The sequence below is a fragment of the Triticum aestivum genome, chromosome 2B (genome assembly GCF_018294505.1).
Source record: "Triticum aestivum cultivar Chinese Spring chromosome 2B, IWGSC CS RefSeq v2.1, whole genome shotgun sequence".
Classification (NCBI taxonomy): domain Eukaryota; kingdom Viridiplantae; phylum Streptophyta; class Magnoliopsida; order Poales; family Poaceae; genus Triticum; species Triticum aestivum.
Genome location: NC_057798.1, coordinates 370,584,509 through 370,605,672, shown reverse-complemented (window position 1 = coordinate 370,605,672; position 21,164 = coordinate 370,584,509). Strand labels below are relative to the sequence as shown.

General features: G+C 45.4%; 1 non-coding gene across 1 annotated transcript; it reads right to left on the bottom strand.

The window, feature by feature from the left end:
* Positions 1-524: 524 nt before the first annotated feature.
* LOC123047777 (small nucleolar RNA R71) lies at positions 525-628 on the bottom strand. Its single transcript, XR_006423141.1, has one exon. It is a non-coding gene; the product is annotated as a small nucleolar RNA R71 (small nucleolar RNA).
* Positions 629-21,164: the final 20,536 nt, after the last annotated feature.

Here is a 21,164-nt window from a genome sequence, read left to right as displayed (position 1 = left end):
TCGTGTATTTCTTTTTCTGTGTTTCTTTTATATTTTTTCCTTGTTGTTGCTTCGGCTTATTAGGATACTAACATTCTGACTAGTATTTACTGTTTATGAGTGTGCGTAGGAAATCTGATCTATTTGCAGGTTGATTGATAGTTACACTTGGTGGAGATATGGCGATGCTTCGTGATGTTTGGATGCCAAGCAGCCAATGCTATTTCACAGGGCCACTTTGTCCGTCTTTTGAGTCGGAAAATTTTGAGCTAAAGCCTGGTCTTATTGCTTTGGTTCAACAACATCAGTTTGGAGGGTTGCCTACTGAAGATCCTTACGAGCACTTGCTCCGAGTCCTGGAGTATTCAGATACAGTAAAGTACCATGGAGTTCCTCAAGATGTTATCAAGTGCATGCTATTCACATTCTGTCTCCGAGATGATGCTCGTGCTTGGTATCGATCCTTGCCATCAAGATCACTTGGTTGGAACGAGATATCACGAGCTTTCTTGGATAAATATTTCCCACTACACAAGCAGTCTGCAATTCGAGATGAGATCTTCAATTTCGTCCAGCGTGAAGGTGAGAGCTTGTATGATGCTTGGAAGAGATACAAAACCTTATTCAGGAGATGTCCTAATCATGGGCTCGAGAGATGGTTAGAGCTGTAGATATTCTATAGAGGGTTGACTTTGGACACTCGAGCTTACGTCGATATGGCAGCGGGTGGAGCTATTACAAACAAGACACTTGATGATGCCTTTTTGCTGATTGAGAGCATAGCTTTCCACCAACTTCAGTGGTACAGTGAGAGACCCAGCTCAGATTTGTTGGTTTGCTGTCACCACACTTCACCTCAGCAAGAAGGTCTTACACAAAAGCCAGAACTAGTTGCTCTGTGTGACAAGATTGAGCTTTCATGGATTATCTTTGATGATGATGACACCAACCTAGTTGACACATACATTGCAGATGGATACTAGTGTTCAAGATTCTGTTTTGCATTGTGATGATTCTTCTGTGGATGAACCAGAGCTACAGTTAGTTACCTTTGATATCGAGGAGTCACCTCTGGTTGATATAGATCATGTGCTTCCTGAACCAGACATGGAGAAGTTCACCTTTGATGACATTAGTCACATTGATTCCTCAACACTTGAGCCTGAGATGGAAACCTTCATTGTTGATTATCATGAGGTTGCTCTAGATGTCAAGAAGCCAAGCTCTAATATTTCACTTGTTGACACGAGTCCGGTGGAAGTTTCTACTACCATGCCTTCCATAGTATCTTCCACTAAAGTAGTCCTAAAACTTATCTCATATCATCCTAGGTATTATCTCAGCTTTCTCGACAAGTTATGTCATATTGTTGATATTACCTATGCACCATATGAATTGATGATACCTGTGTATGATATGCTCAATAGATATGCTTATGTGGTAGGATACTCTATTGATGACTTAGAGGGCGTTGTCCCTATCTATTGTATTGGCTTGTTTGTTGAGTGTTCTTTCAGGTTTTTGCTTGTGCACGATCCACTACATGTTGACCAGGTTCGAGGTGATATTCCTTGGGACCCCGGTGGATTCAGAGCATGGTGATGAGGATAAGCAAGGAGCGTACATGAGGATGAGAGAAGCTGGAGCGTGCAAGTGGAAGCAAAAGGAGAAGAGCTGCAGTTTAGAGGTGATCGAGCGAGTGCTACATCATCAAAGCCCGGTGAGCTGTTTCATGACCCATTTTGAAATCATCATCCATTGATTCTTGCTGAATTAAATTGCTATTTGGGTTGCTTGTGCCACTTCTTAAATGTTGTCCCACTGAATTTCACCTTTGACATATTGTGCTTGATGTGAACTTGTGAACTTGATTGTTGAATGCCTTGTAAACTAGTGATCTACACAATGCTTGCTTTGCTGAAAGTAGTGAAGGCTACTAGTTTTGAGTGCTCAAATCCCTAGTACACTAGAAGTCTTAATCATTTTCTGTTTTTACCTTGATACACCTAGATCATTAAGTGTCAGATGCTGAGTTTGTGCCTAATGTGTTCCCATTTAGAGCAATCACTCACCACTATGGACTAGCATGCTATGTTCCCTGGATCGGTAGTATGTGAACCAGACCTGGATGAGTGATGATTCTTGTTTCCTTTTTGTATTCATTTCTTAAATAAGTAATAATGAATAAATATTTATCTGATCTTACCTAATAGTAGCATGTCATGTTCCCTGGATCGGTGGCTTGTGAAATCTGGTTGGATCGGATAGGAGTTAATTATGTTAAAAAATGCTATAATTGTCGAACCAGGTGTATACCATGTTCTCGGGATCGGTGGTATGTTCCTTTGGGGAGACAAACAAAAAAAACTAAAAATTGGTCGAGCCAGGTGTATACCATGTTTTCGGGATCGGTGGTATGTTCCTTTGGTGAGACCGATAAAATATTATCATTGCTTCCTTCAAATTCAATAAGTGGTTCAACCACAATGTTCCTAGTAGTGATCTGATCACAAGTTTAAGTTCTTTTTGTTTTTTTGGATCATGCTCTCTTTAGGAACCTTTTCGCACAATCAACATTTGAATTTGTTGATCCATTTTTATCATTGTAAAAATTTAAAATGATTGAGTCTACTAGTATCCTATTGCTTTGTAGCACTCCTAACCATTAATTTTCACTAGCTGAGTTCAAAGCATGCATTGTTTAGAGATCTACTTCACTTGGCATTCTCTACTCAGCTCACTATTCACAATCTTGCTCTTGTCATATGCCTTTGCTTGAGGACAAGCAAAAGTTTAAGTGTGGGGGAACTTGATAAGCACATTTCATATACATAATTTTGGCATTGGATTATACCATTCGTTGAGTTATGCCCATCTATTCTTGCTAAGTTTAGTTGAATATTTGCATGAAAATCATATAATGAATCATTTACTAGTCATTGTGTTTCTTTTGCACAAAAGTGCGCAAAGGCACTATAAACTTCAAGATCCGGACTAGTGGCTAAGAGAACCAGTCAAGTGAAAAGAAAGAAGAAAGACAGAGGGACTTGTGTGTGAAGAAATGACGCTCCAGGGGACAAGTTAAAGAAGAAAGGGACCTTGTGAAGAAAGAAGAAGAGGAGAAGGGCCAAAATTGCAAAGTGGAAGATCTGAGGAGGGGTGAAAATCCCTAGCGGCAGCCGATCCCCGCCAGGCCTGGTATCTCCATCTCCCCTCTGCCCCAACTCCTTCTCCACCTCCGGCCGCCGTCGCGGCCAGGCCGGCGTAGCGGCACGCCATCCATTCACCAGCCACACCATCGCCTTCTGCCACCACTCCACCACGCACCACCAGCACCACCATCCATCATCCACACGCCTCCACCAGCGCCGCCTCGCGCCCCCTCCTTCTTCCTCTCCACCTCCTGCTGCTGCCTTCTCTTCTTCCACGCGACCTACTGCTGCTTCTTCTTCCTATGTGCCCCTGCTGCACCTCTTGCTGAAGCCGTCTCCCCTCACCACGCTGCTATTCCTTCTTACCCTTGCTGCTACTATTTCTCTTCTTCCCTCGCCTCTAGCTGCTGCTCCTAGTTCTTCTCTGAACCCAAACTGTTGCTGCTTCTCTCTTCTCTTCTTGCAAATTTCTGAAAACTGCTAGGTGAACCTTGTGTACTGTTCTGAACAATTAATTTGTTCCTTGAGATGCTTATGTAATATTCAGATTTGAAGTGTACTTGCAACCTGCTGTTTGCTCTATTTAAGTACTTGTATAATATAGTGTATATGTTCTGAGATCTGACTAGTTGAGGCTTTGTTACTTTGGGAGATACTTGATCTATTATATTTTGTTTCTGTCAATTAGTATTCTGCTAGTGTGTGTGTGTGTGTGTGTGTATAATTCATCAAAAATATTGTTGTGTGCTGATGAGTAGTGTCGAGTTTACTGTTCTTGTGATATATACACATATGTGCGTGTTATGTTCATGTCCTTTTTACTTCTGTTGTCATTGATGTTAGCTTGTGTTAGTATCTTAATTTCTCAAGAATTACAAAAATACCAAAAAGATAATGAGTAAAATCTGATTTTCCCTTTGCTTATTTTGCATTTTCTTTGGCGACGATCTTAGGGAACGGTTAATTTAGGTTTATATTTCCTTGCAATCATCTTCTAAATTGTGTTACCTAGCTTTAGCCGAATATAGTCGCTGATCACCTAGTCCCTGTGGAGAACACGACACTCGCAGTTCGGGCGAAATATCCCACTGTACTTACAATTGATCATTCCCCCTCCGTTACTTCTTTCCGGTAGAGTCTGAGACCGGTGCCGATGTCCTGTGTTCGACTACACCAAAGATGACCCCTCCTTCTTGCCAGAGCAACCAGGCAAGCCCCCCCCCCTTGATCACCAGATATCGCCTATTCTTCTCTATACTGCTTGCATTAGAGTAGTGTAGCATGTTACTGTTCGGTTACTCCTATTCTGTTGCATAGCCTGTCATTGTTGCTACAGTCATTGATACCTTACCCGCAATCTTAAATGCTTAGTATAGGATGCTAGTTTATCATCATTGGCCCTACATTCTTGTCAGTCTGCCTTGCTATACTATTGGGCCATGATCACTTGGGAGGTGATCATGGGTATATACTATACACATATACATACTATACAGATGGTAACTAAAGTCGGGTTGGCTCTTTGAGTACCCGCAAGTGATTCGGATATGGGGGCTGGAAGGACAGGTGGCTCCATCCCGGTAGAGGTGGGCATGGGTTTCCGATGGCCCCCGACTGTTACTTTGTGGTGGAGCGACAGGGCAGGTTGAGACCACCTAGGCGAGAGGTGGGTCTGGCCCTGGTCGGCGTCCATGGTTACTTCATAATAACACGCTTAACGAGATCTTGGTATTTGATCTGAGTCTGGCCACTGGCCTATACGCACTAACCAACTACGCGGGAACAATTATGGGCACTCGATGTCGTGGTATCAGCCGAAGCCTTCTTGACGTCAGTGACTGAGCGGCGCGCGCCGGGTTGGACTGCGTAACGCAACTTCCTTTGTAATGGAGGTTGCTAGGTCTGCTCACCGGACGCGTACGCAACGTGCAGGTGTGCAATGGGCGATGGGTCCAGACCCCTGCACGCATAGGATTTAGACCGGCGTGCTGACCTCTCTGTTGTGCCTAGGTGGGGCTGCGACGTGTTGATCTTCCGAGGCCGGGCATGACCCAGGAAAGTGTATATGGGCAAATGGGATCGAGCCTGTTGGGTTATGTGGTGCACCCCTGCAGGGAAGTTTATCTATTCGAATAGCCGTGTCCCTCGGTAAAAGGACGGCCCGGAGTTGTACCTTGACCTTATGATAACTAGAACTGGATACTTAATAAAACACACCCAGACAAGTTCCACAGACAACCCGGTGATCGCTTTTCCATAGGGCAACGAGGGGAGGATCGCCGGGTAGGATTATGCTATGCGATGCTACTTGGAGGACTTCAGTCTACTCTCTTCTACATGCTGCAAGACGGAGGCTGCCAGAAGCGTAGTCTTCGACAGGATTAGTTATCCCCCTCTTATTCTGGCATTCTGCAGTTCAGCCCACTTATATGGCCCTTTACACATATACCCATGCATATGTAGTGTAGCTCCTTGCTTGCGAGTACTTTGGATGAGTACTCACGGTTGTTTTTCTCCCTCTTTTCCCCCTTTCCCTTCTACCTGGTTGCCGCAACCAGATGCTGGAGCCCAGGAGCCAGACGCCACCGTCGACGACGACCCCTACTACACCGGAGGTGCCTACTACTATGTGTAGCCCACTGACGACGACCAGGAGTAGTTTAGGAGGATCCCAGGCAGGAGGCCTGTGCCTCCTTCGATCTGTATCCCAGTTTGTGCTAGCCTTCTTAAGGCAAACTTGTTTAACTTATGTCTGTACTCAGATATTGTTGCTTCCGCTGACTCGTTTATGTTCGAGCACTTGTATTCGAGCCCTCGAGGCCCCTGGCATGTAATATGATGCTTGTATGACTTATTTTACTTTTAGAGTTGTGTTGTGATATCTTCCCGTGAGTCCTTGATCTTGATCATACACGTTTGCGTGCATGATTAGCGTACGATTGAATTGGGGGCGTCACAAGTTGGTATCAGAGCCGACTGCCTGTAGGAATCCCCCTTCCAAACTCCTTGGCCAAAGTTGAGTCTAGTCATTGAAAAAGTTTTTACTAACATGGCTGTGCGGCTTACGGGCCCACGTCGCCATTGGGTGGTATTAGGATCTTTTATTCCCCGACCCATACTCTGGGACTGATCTCTCTTCTATTCGGGTTAAATAAATTTTGCTAAATCTAACATTAGGATCTCGTGATCACTTTCACCCGGAGAGCACCTTATTATCGATGATCGTCTGCGGCATCAGAAGATTCCAAGGATACTCTATGATGTTCTCTCGAGACTTTGTGCCATCGCTATTGCAATTCCCTTCCATCGATAAACCCCTATGGATAACCACGTGCACTTGCCATCGATACCAACATTCCCCATTGATCTTGTTATTACAAGATACCCCGGAATTCTCTCTATTGTTCCGAGAATACTTTCTGCCTACTGCCTTGCAGTTCTTGCCACTTGAATACCCCCTATGGATAATTCCTCACACTTACCGAGTATCCGCTCAACCCCATTGATCAAGTGTTCCACGAAATTCTTCAAAATACTATCCGATCTTTCGAGAATCCTCATTAGCCTATGGCTCTTGAAATGCTTGTCTGCCTGCATTTTGGTTAATTCCAAATGACTAGCAATATTCATGGATGTCCTTTGCCTTTATCATCTTGGGTCCCTTGATTAAATATGTTGCGAATGTTGCAATCCTTAATCAGATCCTAGAATTCATCCTTTCGGCTCAGACGTCATTTTAAACATGAGCTGGATCTCGACCAGTCAAATTGCCATTGATTGTACCCCTAAGCCTACTGAACTTATCCATCCTTGATCAGAGCATTGCTTCTGATCCCATGATTTGGAAATCATAATTCTTTTGCATTTGACCTTTGAATTAGTCACATGTTTCTATAATCAGATCTCCTTGCATTCTTCTTCCTCTGGTTGAGTACCGATACTCACATCAGCTTCATTGTGGATCGCCCGATCCATTGTTGGATTTCATCCGACATTGTCCTTCATATTGAATAACCTTGTGAGCCTTTCCACGGGTATATAACGCCTTTGGTAAATAGTATCCTCTGCTTTGACAACCATGCTCTACTTTTGAGCTTGTGTTATTTACTTCTAAAGTTCGTGGTATATGTTCCTAAGAAGCCCCGTTGGGTTGAACCTATGCCTTCCCTAATCTGTGTGAACCTCAAAGTTATACGGGTTATACACCACTGCCGCTTTGTCAGATAACTTTTCAACACTACAACTTCGATAACGAGAAGTGAATGGATGGTCATGCATTGGAGAAGTGGGAGTCGACCTTGAACTTTGTGTTCATGCCCATGGACACGATGTAGATCCTATCATGAAAGCTTCTTCTAATAATAACTATTTCCTTGATATAATATGCTTTGGTATCGATGAATTGATCATTTGCAATCGTGCTTTCGACCGTATGTTCTTCTTTGATCCCATTTCTCCCGTAAGTTTAAGCACTTGTCTTCTGTGGATCAATACCCCGGTCCAACCTCTACTTTGATCTGTCATCAAGTATTACACTCTGGTATCTCGAGAATATCACCGAATTACATAACTTCTTGTGAGTTCTTCATCAACTATTATTTCTTGATGATTCCAATTTTCTCCGAGTTTTGAGTTGTTTGTCACTCAGAACACCGATAACTGAATCGAGTCCGTTCCACGGTTCAACTACTCTTTGTAATCCTTATTACCTGCGAGTTGTACTCGCTGATGTCATTCCCAACCGATTGGCTACATCATCGTCGACATGTTAAAGCTTAAACTGTGCTACCTGGTCCTTATTCCCAGAGCACAACTTTCGATGATGAGCTAAGCTTATGCCGATCTTCCTTGTCTAACCGTTCACCTCAAACAACAAGCTTGATTTCGAGTTTGTGTCATATCCGTGGTTTCAATAACTTTTCACTCCATCCTTCCTTTTGCTTGATGTCGTCGATGAGCGATTATATCCTCATGAAACCTCTCGACAATTGTGTCATGATCATCATCAACATTCTGAGCTCTTCTAGGATATCAATTGAATTCATGATGAGAAATACCATCCTTGCCCTCGATGATTTGTGTTGTCATCGACCACATTATTGCCTTCCCTCCAACACAAACTTGTTCGTGTTCTGTGTTATACATTGAGTTCCTTGCTATCCAGCATTTCTTCTTCTTTACCTTGGAGTATTACCATCTTTTATATCAAGAATGTCATGAGGATTACTCCACCTCTTAAGAATTCTTGGTATAGTGACACTTCTCACCATCACCATTCTTTCTTGGTCCCCGTGTTGCTTCCAACAAGTGAACGGTGTTGTTTGGATTCTGCCCTTCTAGCAACCCTCTTGCTTTGAAGTTAATGGTCGGCCGTTCATTCTTAGACTATTGATTATTGAATCACCATTCCGAGGATGGTCGTGCAACCCAGCCCATATTCGGGTGCACCTTTCAACCAATGTTTAATTGTGTATGTTTTCCTCGAGCATACATCATTATACCATTTGATCTGACAAATGTTATCTCCTTGTTCACATAATTGTGGAAATCCATCTTTTGTTAATCTCGATAAATTGCCGCTGATTCCATCAGCCACTCCCTCATCCTCTCCTTGGTTTAATGATGATGAATCCTTGTCTTCGAACTCACTTCCATAGTCATTCCCCGAGAATCTTACATTGTCATCTAGTCAGTTGGTGTTGCACCTTTTCTTCTCAAGCATCCTGAGCCTGAGGTATCCTGATGCCAATCGAATCTGAATCTCGGTCAGATATGATGGTTAGAATATATTTCCAAGAGTTATAACATTGGTCTTTTATATGACCCGATAAGATGATGTCATGCCCAGTGCACCTGGCCGTAGGACCTATTGTTATAGTTCCGTTCTTAGCAAGGTTAACCATTCTTCCATGAGGAAATTGTGAGACTTATTCTATAAGTTGTTCCTAATGAATCCTTTGTATATCCAAGTCCGACCTTTGCTTGAAGACCATGTCAATGCTATCTCGAAGCATGTCTGTGATACTCCGATTTTCAACAAGAACATTTAAAGCCCAATGCTAAATGTTTCTTTATCAATTATCCAAACACCGTTGTATGGGTAATGTCATGAAATTTCTCTCCCCTTACCTAAAGGGTTTTCTACATTATTTCCTGTCATGGATATCATACTCTGCTTGTCCTTGGGAAGGATATACCCCTGAAATATGTGTTTAAACACATTTTCCTTTCCATTGTTTTGTTTAAACCTTCTTGTGATCTATATAAGAGAGTAATATTTCCCTGCTTATGTAAACTCCTCGGTGTACCATCTTGTCTGGTGTAACCCTGTTACTATTGTTGATGACATTCCGGTAGCCACCGATGGACGAGAACTTTGCCTATTGGTCCGCCTCGTTCAACGAGCAGGAAATGGTTCTCTTCGTCCCTCGCCCTTGGTACCGATGTTGTTGCCGACATAATTGACAGGCTATCCTCTGACATGCCTTGCTTACATGATCACGCAAGATGTCACCACTCCTACTGTTAACCCACATGGTGGTCCCGTAACCCACAGGTCCACTGGATCGAAACCTGACTCTTCTTTATAACCTGGATCCTTATGTATCCTTTGCACCTGGCTTCATATGTGATTCACGAGCTGAATGCTATACCATTATTCATCCTGGAATCAAACACCATGTTATTCTCGTTGTTCAAGCCCCCATTCCAGCTTCTGTCTTGTCATCGAATGATTGCCTACCCATTTGAAACTTTGGTACCATCGTATATTGCACTCAACGAATTCACTAAAATACAACTCGTGGGGTACCTTGTGTATTTCCCATTGAGTTCACCGTCAGATGCCCAACTTTGTGGAGATGCGTTCTTCCGGAGTTTTTCCCCTTGGTCGCGTTCGTAGGACGACGGAGATCCCAAAGAAAGGATGACGAATTGATCATGGTGACTTGAAGCAGAGAAATGAAGACATCAACGAAAGGGATCAACCTCTTCGAAAGGGCACCCAGGACCGAGAAGACTCGTTAGGTTTTTCGCTACCAACACCTTCCCCCCTTTACTCCACCGCTTAAATCTGGACGAGATTTCTTGTAGAGGAGGAGAATTGTGATGCCCGGATAGTTAAGCTACAGTAATTCCCTGCTAATGATGCCATGTCACCACGATTACCATTAATTAAACCCGCGTTGATTCAAACGGAATTCAAATTCAAATTTAAACTAAAGCCAAATCACAAAAGTTTTCAAGTTTTAAAACTAAAAATGTTCCGGATGTGACAAATAATTCATAAGTAATATTGGTGGAGAACAAACATTTTTGTAAAATATTTGAGTGCCTTGATCTAATTAAAAACAGTGACTAAAATAATAATTTAATTGCTTTTGAAATTATGAAAATATTAAACTAATATATTTTGGCTACAAACTAGGTTTGGTAGTGGACTATATTCAGGATACTAATTTAAGTGCTAACTTTGTTTTTCATAAAACTAATATAGAAGAACTATAAATAAAAATAGAAAAGAATAAAAAAAACAAAGCAAAAAAGAAAAGGAAATAACAGACCCCCCCTCCCCTGGGCCGTTCGGCCCAGCAGGGCACCAGGCCATTAGGCTGGCCCAGCCGCGCCCCTGCATAACCCCACCACCCCGCAACCCTAGCCCACTACACCCCGGTTCCCCCATGATCCCCCACTGTCCCTCGTTCCCTCCCCACGCCGCCACCCACAAAGACCACACACACACGCATACGCACGGAGGAGGGGCGCCCCTGTTCGCTCCCCTCCTCTCGAAGCGCCCGCGCCCGAGGACAGTCGTCGCCCGCCGGCGCCGAGCGCCGCCCGCCGGCGCCGAGCACCGCCCTTCGGCCTCCTCCTCGCGGCTCCCTTCCTCTCGCGCATCCACGTCCTCTGACGCTGCCGCCCCGCCGCCCGACGCCGCCCCTGCCTTCGTCCTCCTCCATGGCGTCGCCTTGCTGGACACTCCCGTCAACCTCCTCCTCGCCGGACTGCTCGTATCATCGACCTCCTCCCCGAAGGCCTCCGTCGAGCCCGCTACCATTCCCCTACGACCACCATGAGCTTCCTCCCTTCCCCTCTCTATTGCCGGCGCCGGCCACCCCACTCGTCGCACCGTTGCCGTGCTCCAGCACCACCGCGCGCGCACCACCCCATGCGTCGCACCTGGGCCAGCACCCCGCTGGCGCCCCCTGCCGTGCCTCACGTCAGCGAGCCTACCCCGGCTCCCCTGTAGTTGCTCCGACCACCGCCTTCGTTCACCGGCGCTGCTACTCCTCGCCCGCGGCCCCTTGCTCGCCGGCCGACGCGTACCCGACCCTGTAGTGGCCGTTGCCGCGGCCCTGGGCGTGCGCCCGTGCGTTCTGGACAGCGCACACGCCCAGCGCCCGCTTACCCGTGCGCCTGTTAGGCCCCCTGGGGCCAATGACATATGTGCCCCGCCCACAGAACGTGTTTAAAAAAAATAGAATTAAAAGAATTAGAAAAAATAATAAAATTAAAAATAAATTTAATTAGTTAATTAATTAACTAAGTTAATTAAGTTAATTAATCCTATTTAATTAATCTAATTAACCTGTTAGTTTAAATAAACAGTAATTAGTTTAACCTAAACCCTAGTTAACCTAATTACTTTAATTAAATTAACTAATCATGTTTAGTTAACTAAGTCAATGACCAGTGGGACCCACACGTCAGCGACCCAGTCAACACCTCTGTTGACTGCTGACGTCATGCTGACGTCAGCATGCAGTGTTCTGGATAATGTTGAATTAAATTAATTAAATAAATTCTAAAAATGATTTAAAACTTTAGAAAATCATATAAAATAAACCGTAGCTCGGATGGAAAAACTTTGTACATGAAAGTTGCTCAGAACGACGAGACGAATCCGGATACACAACCCGTTCGTCCGCCACACATACCTAGCATAGAAAACATGGAACTTTCCCCCTCTGGTCCATCTGTCCGAAAACGCGAAACATCGGGAATACTTTCCCGGATGTTTCCCCCCTTCGCCGGTATCACCTACCACTACGTTAGGTCACCCCTAGCACCGCATATTTTCGCTTCTTGCTTGTGTTACATTTGATTGCTCTGTTATTTATTGTGTTCCCCCTCCGTTACTTCTTTCCGGTAGACTCTGAGACCGGTGCCGATGCCCCTGTGTTCGACTACACCGAAGAAGACCCCTCCTTCTTGCCAGAGCAACCAGGCAAGCCCCCCCCTTGATCACTAGATATCGCCTATTCTTCTCTATACTGCTTGCATTAGAGTAGTGTAGCATGTTACTGTTCGGTTACTCATATTCTGCTGCATAGCCTGTCATTGTTGCTACAGTCATTGATACCTTACCCACAATCCTAAATGCTTAGTATAGGATGCTAGTTTATCATCATTGGCCCTACATTCTTGTCAGTCTACCTTACTATACTATTGGGCCGTGATCACTCGGGAGGTGATCACAGGTATATACTATACATATATACATACTATACAGATGGTGACTAAAGTCGGGTTGGCTCTTTAAGTACCCGCAAGTGATTTGGATATGGGGGCTGGAAGGACAGGTGGCTCCATCCCGGTAGAGGTGGGCCTGGGTTCCCGACGGCCCCCGACTGTTTCTTTGTGGCGGAGCGACATGGCAGGTTGAGACCACCTAGGCGAGAGGTGGGTCTGGCCCTGGTCGGCGTCCGTGGTTACTTCATAATAACATGCTTAACGAGATCTTGGTATTTGATCTGAGTCTGGCCACTGGCCTATATGCACTAACCAACTACGCGGGAACAGTTATGGGCACTCAACGTCGTGGTATCAGCCGAAGCCTTCTTGACGTCAATGACTGAGCGGCGGGCGCCGGGTTGGACTGTGTAACGCAACTTCCTTTGTAATGGAGGTTGCTAGGTCTGCTCACCGGCCGCGTACGCAACATGCAGGTGTGCAATGGGCGATGGGCCCAGACCCCTGCACGCATAGGATTTAGACCGGCGTGCTGACCTCTCTGTTGTGCCTAGGTGGGGCTGTGACGTGTTGATCTTCCGAGGCCGGGCATGACCCAGGAAAGTGTGTATGGCCAAATGGGATCGAGCGTGTTGGGCTATGTGGTGCACCCCTGCAGGGAAGTTTATCTATTCGAATAGTCATGTCCCTCGGTAAAAGGACGACCCGGAGTTGTACCTTGACCTTATGACAACTAGAACCGGATACTTAATAAAACACACCCAGACAAGTTCCACAGACAACCCGGTGATCGCTTTTCCACAGGGCGACGAGGGGAGGATCGCCGGGTAGGATTATGCTATGCGATGCTACTTGGAGGACTTTAGTCTACTCTCTTCTACATGCTGCAAGACGGAGGCTGCCATAAGCGTAGTCTTCGACATGATTAGTTATCCCCCTCTTATTCTGGCATTCTGCAGTTCAGTCCAATGATATGGCCCTTTACACATATACCCATGCATATGTAGTGTAGCTCCTTGCTTGCGAGTACTTTGGATGAGTACTCAGGGTTGCTTTTCTCCCCCTTTTCCCCCTTTCCCTTCTACCTGGTTGCCGCAACCAGATGCTGGAGCCCAGGAGCCAGACGCCACCGTCGACGACGACCCCTACTACACCGGAGGTGCCTACTACTACGTGCAGCCCGCTGACGACGACCAGGAGTAGTTTAGGAGGATCCCAGGTAGGAGGCCTGCGCCTCTTTCGATTTGTATCCCAGTTTGTGCTAGCCTTCTTAAGGCAAACTTGTTTAACTTATGTCTGTACTCAGATATTGTTGCTTCCGCTGACTCGTTTATGTTTGAGCACTTGTATTCGAGCCCTCGAGGCCCCTGGCTTGTAATATGATGCTTGTATGACTTATTTTACTTTTAGAGTTGTGCTGTGATATCTTCCCGTGAGTCCTTGATCTTGATCGTACACGTTTGCGTGCATGATTAGTGTACGATTGAATCGGGGGCGTCACAGGCATACACGAGCTACGACATGTACATGCGGATCATTGATATGAGGAAGTGCCTCCTTCCCCAAAACGGCCAGGGATCCTGCTGGAAGAAAAGCAATGGCGAGCATCGTCGCAACAAGAAGTAGATGATTAGATCCTCGTTTCTCCTAGTTTAGTATGCATGTAATTGCTTACTTTGGTGTGTGGAAATGTTATGTGTGTAGTCACTTGTGTAATTGTATGCTTAATATGGTTATGCAATGCCATCTTTTTAAGTATATATGTTGATGCTCTGTAGACAGAGCGTAGATGTTGTGCGGACAAAGAAAATCACATCGCACACGGACTAAACAATGGAACCCGTCAGTGATGTTTTCATCAATAACTCACAATTGTATACCAGCAATCTTTGCTCACAACACACATGGCTTGTTAGCAACAATTGTCTGTGTTGTTATCGGTCTTCGCACACGTTTCCAATTACAGACCTGTTTGCCGCGTATCACACACATCTTGTTAAGTTCAACCGTTTGTATTCTCTTGTCTCAACGCAAACAGTTCATCCGAGTGAACCGCATGTCATATATCGCACACACCTTGATCTGGCTGACCGTTTCTTTTGTGTTGCCTAATCATAAACATTTCATCTGAGTGAACCGTATGTTGTATATCGCACACACCTTCATCTGGCTACCCGTTTCTTTTGTTCCTCCTCATCGCAAGTAGTTAATTCCACTGAACCGTATGCCCTGCATCGCACACGCAACTAAAACCCAAACCGTGTTTGATGCATCCGTCATCGCAAACGTCTTGCACCTTTTTTGATGGTTTTTTACACCATCGTTTGCGATTATTGCATCGCACACAATTTCATCAAAGGGTCTCTGATCGTAGTGTTGCATCAGCAGCATCCTGTAGTAGTGGCTGTACATTGGTGTTCATCACTGGCAGAAGGTGTATCAGGGAGAATTGGGTCGATTTCCAGTATGAGGCCTACCGTATGAGGCGTCGTAGGGCCCATCTCACCCTTGCAGCATGGCATACTATGATAGTATCGCAATATTTTTCCCATTAAGAAAATGAAGTTTCTTCTATTTATTAGTGTATGTTTCATCAACTAGTGCCACTATAATGTAATCACACTTTTTCATTATATGTGCAAATAGGGTTATTCAGCTGCATTTTGGTGGAACTGCACAAATGTACGGATGGAACCGGCATATATGTAGAGTGCGAGGTGCCAAGTAAAAATTACCAACACCAACCATGATCCATCTAAGCATTGGCATCCACCACCGGTGGGATGGGTGGCGCTCTCTGTGGACGGATCTTTCTTGGCAGCAAATCCTCTAATCAAATACTAGTAGCTTATATTGGCACTTTTATAGGGAGTACTCTTTTCTGAAAAAAGCAACAATGAATTTTTCTTTATTTGTACATAGTGTCACAACTTTGTTCTTGGTTTAGAGCTATTTTAGGGTGATTGGCTTAATACTTGGAGACTCGGAGTACTACCCAGTACTTACCCGTTTGATTTTCATTAGCCATCACACTGATTGTAAGCATGAGCAGATGGAAGATTACATTAGTGTGAAGCTTACCTTAAACCCTACTGCTAGCGTTGAAACGAGGCGAGCGGCGAGCGAATCATGAAGAACGGCGGGGAAGCGATATCGTGCCATCCGACCTCCTCTTGCAGTGGGAGAACGAATACTCCCCTGGCTCCGGTTGGCACTACACCCTCATGAACGACACACCGTACCTGATCGATTTGTTATGCTCTGGATGCTCAACCTTCGACCTGTATGCCCACCACCTCCGCCTGACTTTTGCCTCGGGCGAATCTATCTGCTCCATCGACCAGAGGAGACACTCGATGAACACGAAGGACTGCAGCGTGACGGCCGCTGGTGAGTACATCGTCGCTGTCTCGCTCTTTCGCATACATTGCCACATGGCCCTCGCTGTCCTCGAAATCTCCCACTCGTTGTCAAACCAAGTAAGGATCTCCTTAAACCTGGCTAACTTTGCCTAGTTGCTGCTGACGATCTGCCCGATTCGCTGCTGCATCCTCTCCATAGATGTCCTTCTGAGAGGTCCAGTGCTAGCTTTGGAAGATGGAAGGAGATAAGGTGGTCTTGCAATGGAGAAGAGGGAGAGGCGAGACGGTGGTTTTGCAATGGAGAAGATGGAGAGGAGAGAGGGTGGTTTTACAATGGATAAGAGGGAGAGGCGAGATGGTGGTTTTGGAATGGAGATGATGGAGAGGAGAGGGGGTGGTTTTGCAATGGAGAAGAGGGACAGGAGTGTGCAACAGCGATTTAGCATTGGACGAGAGGATCGGCGCGCTGTGACTGGATCAAAATCAAAACCAATTTACCCTTCAATTAAGAAAGCGACCCCATATTAACTAGTCTCCCTTGTATTCTGGGTCATTTTGACCATGATTTTCACACACAAAAAATATGTTCTACGTTGCAAAAATAATATAATTTGAATGTACATTTAGATAGATACGAACCAAAGGATACAACTTTTGATGACATGCATTCACATTTTGCTTGTCAAATATAGTACGTGGTCAAACTTTGATCCAAAATACGCAAAACAAAAAAATACTTCCAAGACCAGCGCCGCTCCTCTCCTCTTAAACCACCGCTGCTCCTCTCATGTTCCAATTCAAAACCAGCGTTGTTGCTGTCCTCTTCCATTTCAAAACCAACGCCGCTCCTCTCCTGTTCCAATCCAAAACCAGCGCCGCTCGTCTCCTCTTCCATTTCAAAACCACCACCGCTCGTCTCCTCTTCCATTTCAAAACCACCACCGCTCCTCTCCCGTTCTAATCCAAAACCAGCGCTACTCCTCTCCTCTTCCATTAAAAACCCACCGCCAGCGGGTGAAGGTGTTGTGGAGAAGTAGATCGATGGAGGAGTAGAACCGATACATGTGGCTCACAGGTGGCGTCCCTGTGAACCTAGCTAGGATGTTGGAGATACAGTCTTGGTTTGAAAACCCAAAGCAATTAGCGGTGACAACGACAGCGATGGCCAAATATCTAGAAAAGGGCAAAAAGGCGGTGATACTCCCAGAGCGAGTCGCGCTGGAGTACATAGAGCTGCTGCTCTGGGCCATGGAGCAAACAGATTCACCGGATCTGATCGTGAGGCTGCGGCTGTGGGAGTATTGATCCAAGATGGAGTATCCACCCGAGATTGAAGGATTGAGAATCTACACGATGTCGTTTGTGAGGGTGCCATGGCAGAGCGAGCCTGTGGAGTCTTTGTCGACCGAACCCAACAACAAGAGGAGAGAAATAGTTGGCACGACGATGCTTCACTGCTATCCTCTCCCTCGCCGTTCACCTCGTCCCACGGGGCAGCTGTCTGCCGCCGAGGAATAGGAGGGGACTACCCCCCCCAAATAGTCTGAGGAGGAGCTTAGGGTTGTTAGTATTTACAGGCTGTGAATTGTGTTTGGTGTTTTAGATTTGAGAGTACTTTCAGATATGAATGTCTTTTGAATTTCATATTTGCAGTATTGAGCGTATGATGTATTTTATGAATTTTAGAGATCTATTTTTAGCACTTTAAAAAATGTAGTTTCATATAAAAGTGCAGAAAATGTGATTCTCAGAGAAGAAACTACAAGTTTTAGTTTCAGATAAGAAACTGCAAGTTTCAGAGGCAGAGCATTTATATTAACACGCCCTTTTCAAACAGGGATAACATCATATTGAAGTTTTATTCATGGTCGAAAATGGAACTACGAGCCAGTTAACATCATGCTGATAAACATTCATGCATAGCACATCTTCATATGATGCACAATCAAAAAGATATGCTATTTTCAGAATGCCCGCACAAATGTCGAGTGTGTGAATGACAAAGAAACCGAGGGACGAAGTTTTGGCAAGTGTTGGAGGTGGTGTGCGTAGATGACAATGGGCACCCACATGACAGAGGCAGAGACAAAAATTTGTGGATATTTTCACTACATCAGGTGGAATCGAACCCGGGCGGAGCAGTGGTTGGGGAGTGGAACTTGGTCATTGGGCATGTAGCACGTCTTCCCCGGCTCCCATGCATTCTCGTCCGGGGCTTGTACGTCATCCGCCGCCTTTGTGCGCTTATCACGGCACCACTATCTACCGTTGTGGACATGCTCAACAACCGAGAGGAATCTGGAGAGAACTGTATGTGGAGAGGCCGACAATCGGGACCCACCAAGTCCATGGCCGTACGCAAGCAAGTGCCTCATTGAAAAAAAATACTTCCTCCTAGTGCTATAATGACGTTGGGGGCCACGGGTTTGTCAACATAGTTACGAAAGGAGATAAAGTTACAATGAAGCTAGTCATCGGGGAGCTGGTGGGTATCAATTATTATCAGTGGGCCAAAAGGTATTAGTTGCATTGTGGGCTGCCTAGTCTAGGCTTTCTTTTTTAACATGTGGAGCCCATGACATGCCGGTTTGTACTTTTTTGAGGGCCGTGATGTATCGACCGGCCTATGGCCCTCCCATCCTATGTTTTATTTTTCTTAAACATCTGCAGCCCAACTTATGTATTTTTTTGAAGAAAACGCAAAGGTTTGTTCTATTTTTCTATATAAAAATAGGAACGGCAGGTCCAACATATGTTTCCCTTCTATCCATATATATATGTTTATATTATTTTATATGTTATTATCTATTATTGTTGTTATCATCATATATTTAACAGATACTAACATATATAAGAAAAAATATACAACGTATTATGAACTTATAAAAATAAATGTTTAACAATATAATCCTGGTTTTTTTTACTTAAGGTCAACTAAAATACAAGTGATTGTTTACAAAAGCTTGGTAAGATTTAAGGACCAATGTGAATAAAGCACTTATTATTTAAATATATTTATAACAAAATGCTAAGCCCCCGTTTATTTTTTGATAACATTGCTGCAACCAACCCAACATTATAATTAGAACCAGCCCATCAAAATCATGTATTTCGAGAAAATGCAAATGGGTTGTAATTTTTTAGCAAAAAATAAATGGGCCGCATGGACGCTACATTATTTGTTCACCCAGGCCAGCAAATTTGTGTATTTCTAGAAAGTGCAAATGGGGGTGTAGTATTTTAAAAAAGGGCTGCATGGACACTACATTATTTGTTCACCCAGCTCAGCAAATGAACTATAAATTCTAAAAAAATGGGTTGAATATGTGCGACATTTTTGGAGGCTGAAATGTGGGCCAATAGGTCAAAGCCAAAGGTGTTGTCAACTTAGTCAACAAATGATTTCGACATCGATAGTCATTGGATTTACATCCAATGGCCGACATTCATCTTCAATCTCTCGTCTTCTTCCTCCAGTGCTGCCGGGACAACCTGCTCCCGCCTCTGGCTGCTAGCAGCTCTGCTTAGTACGCTTTGCTGCGAAGCACTACCCCACCACCGGCCAAACCATCCCTCCACCCCTCCACACCTCCTATTATTCTCCGTCGACTGCAGAACCACACTGCACCAAAACCAGTTAACCCTCGTACACCTCTCCGTCTGTGATCCCACTACTGCATCTTCCCATGATCGGCTCGTTGCCGTCCGGGGCCTCGCCGTTGTCCACCACCTTTGTGCACTAGCCGCGGCGTGGTCAACATGGTCAACCAACGAGAGTCATCGGATGAGGATTGTACATGGAGAGGCTGACAGTGGGGACGCACCAGGTCCATGGATGCCCGCATGCAACCACCTCCTTATTACATGAAAATAAAATTATTCCTCCCCCTGAATGCTGGGATCCACCACGTATATCTTCGCAAGGAAGGAAGTGCCTCCTTATTCCTGCCCCTGACAGCTGGGACCCACCAAAAACATCTTTGCACGCAAGGAAATGCCTCCTTATTACATGAAAAAAATATGATTCCACCCCTGACCGTTGGGACCTGCCAGCTATATATTCGCACACAAGGAAGTGCCTCCTTGTCCTCCCTGACAGCTGGGACCCATCCGATCGAAGCATACGTATTGTTGTCTGTGTACATACCGGTCGATCGGTCTGTCTGCCATGATGAATCATGGCCGAGTAAGGAGCAGTAGCAGTTTAGACAGTCCTGTCTAAATCCTGTACACATACGATAGCTACACTGCAAAAAACATAGCCACGTACGTACATACGACTGTGGTCTCGAACACGTACAGTGATGACATCCTGTTCATCAGCGGCCAACCAGCTGGGTCGGAACGGAGGAAACAACATCATATTCATCGTGAGGCAACTGACTGGGTCAGAATACGTACTGTTCATCAAGAGCCAACCAGCTTGGACGGAACAACCAAAACTAGGTCTGGCGTACCACAGAACAGAGAAAAGGGCCTTCTATTCGACCGCCTACGGTTGAAACGGGGGTACTGTTCATCGGGAATGGTTTGGCGTACCGCAGAAGGAGGAAACGGACTTCTGTTCGAGTGCCTACAGTTGAAACGGGATGCTATTGATCGAAAGGGGTGTGGTATACCGCAAAATGGAGGAAACAAACTTGTGTTGGAGCGCCTACAGTCGAAACAGGGTCCTGTTCATTGGGAGGGGTGTGGCGTACCGCAAAATAGCACTCCACGGGGTCCTGTTCATCCACGGTCTACTGCCTCGCTACAGCCTCCACGGGCTATCGTTCATCCACCATCGACTTCCTCCAGCCTCCACCTGCTACTGTTCATCCACCGTCGACTTCCCCCTGCCTCCACCAGCTACTGTACATCCACAGGGTCCTGTTCATCCAGCCTCCACCGGCTACTGTTCAACCAGTCCTCCACGGGGTCCTGTTCATCCACCCCACCTCCTCGATCGGGGTCCGGTTCATCCAGCGGCAACAACCTCTACTACCACAGGGTCCTGTTCATCCAACCCCCACCGAGAACTGTTCATCCAACCCCCAACAATGGTCACTGTTCATCAAGACGTAGCAGTAGGTTTGATCGGCTTCAGTTAACAACAGTAGCGAAGGAATTGCTTGGTTCAGTTAACAGACAAGGGACCGATCAATCGCTCGGGTTCAGTAACGCGTAGCTAGTGCAATTGCTCGGGTTCAGTAAGCGAACG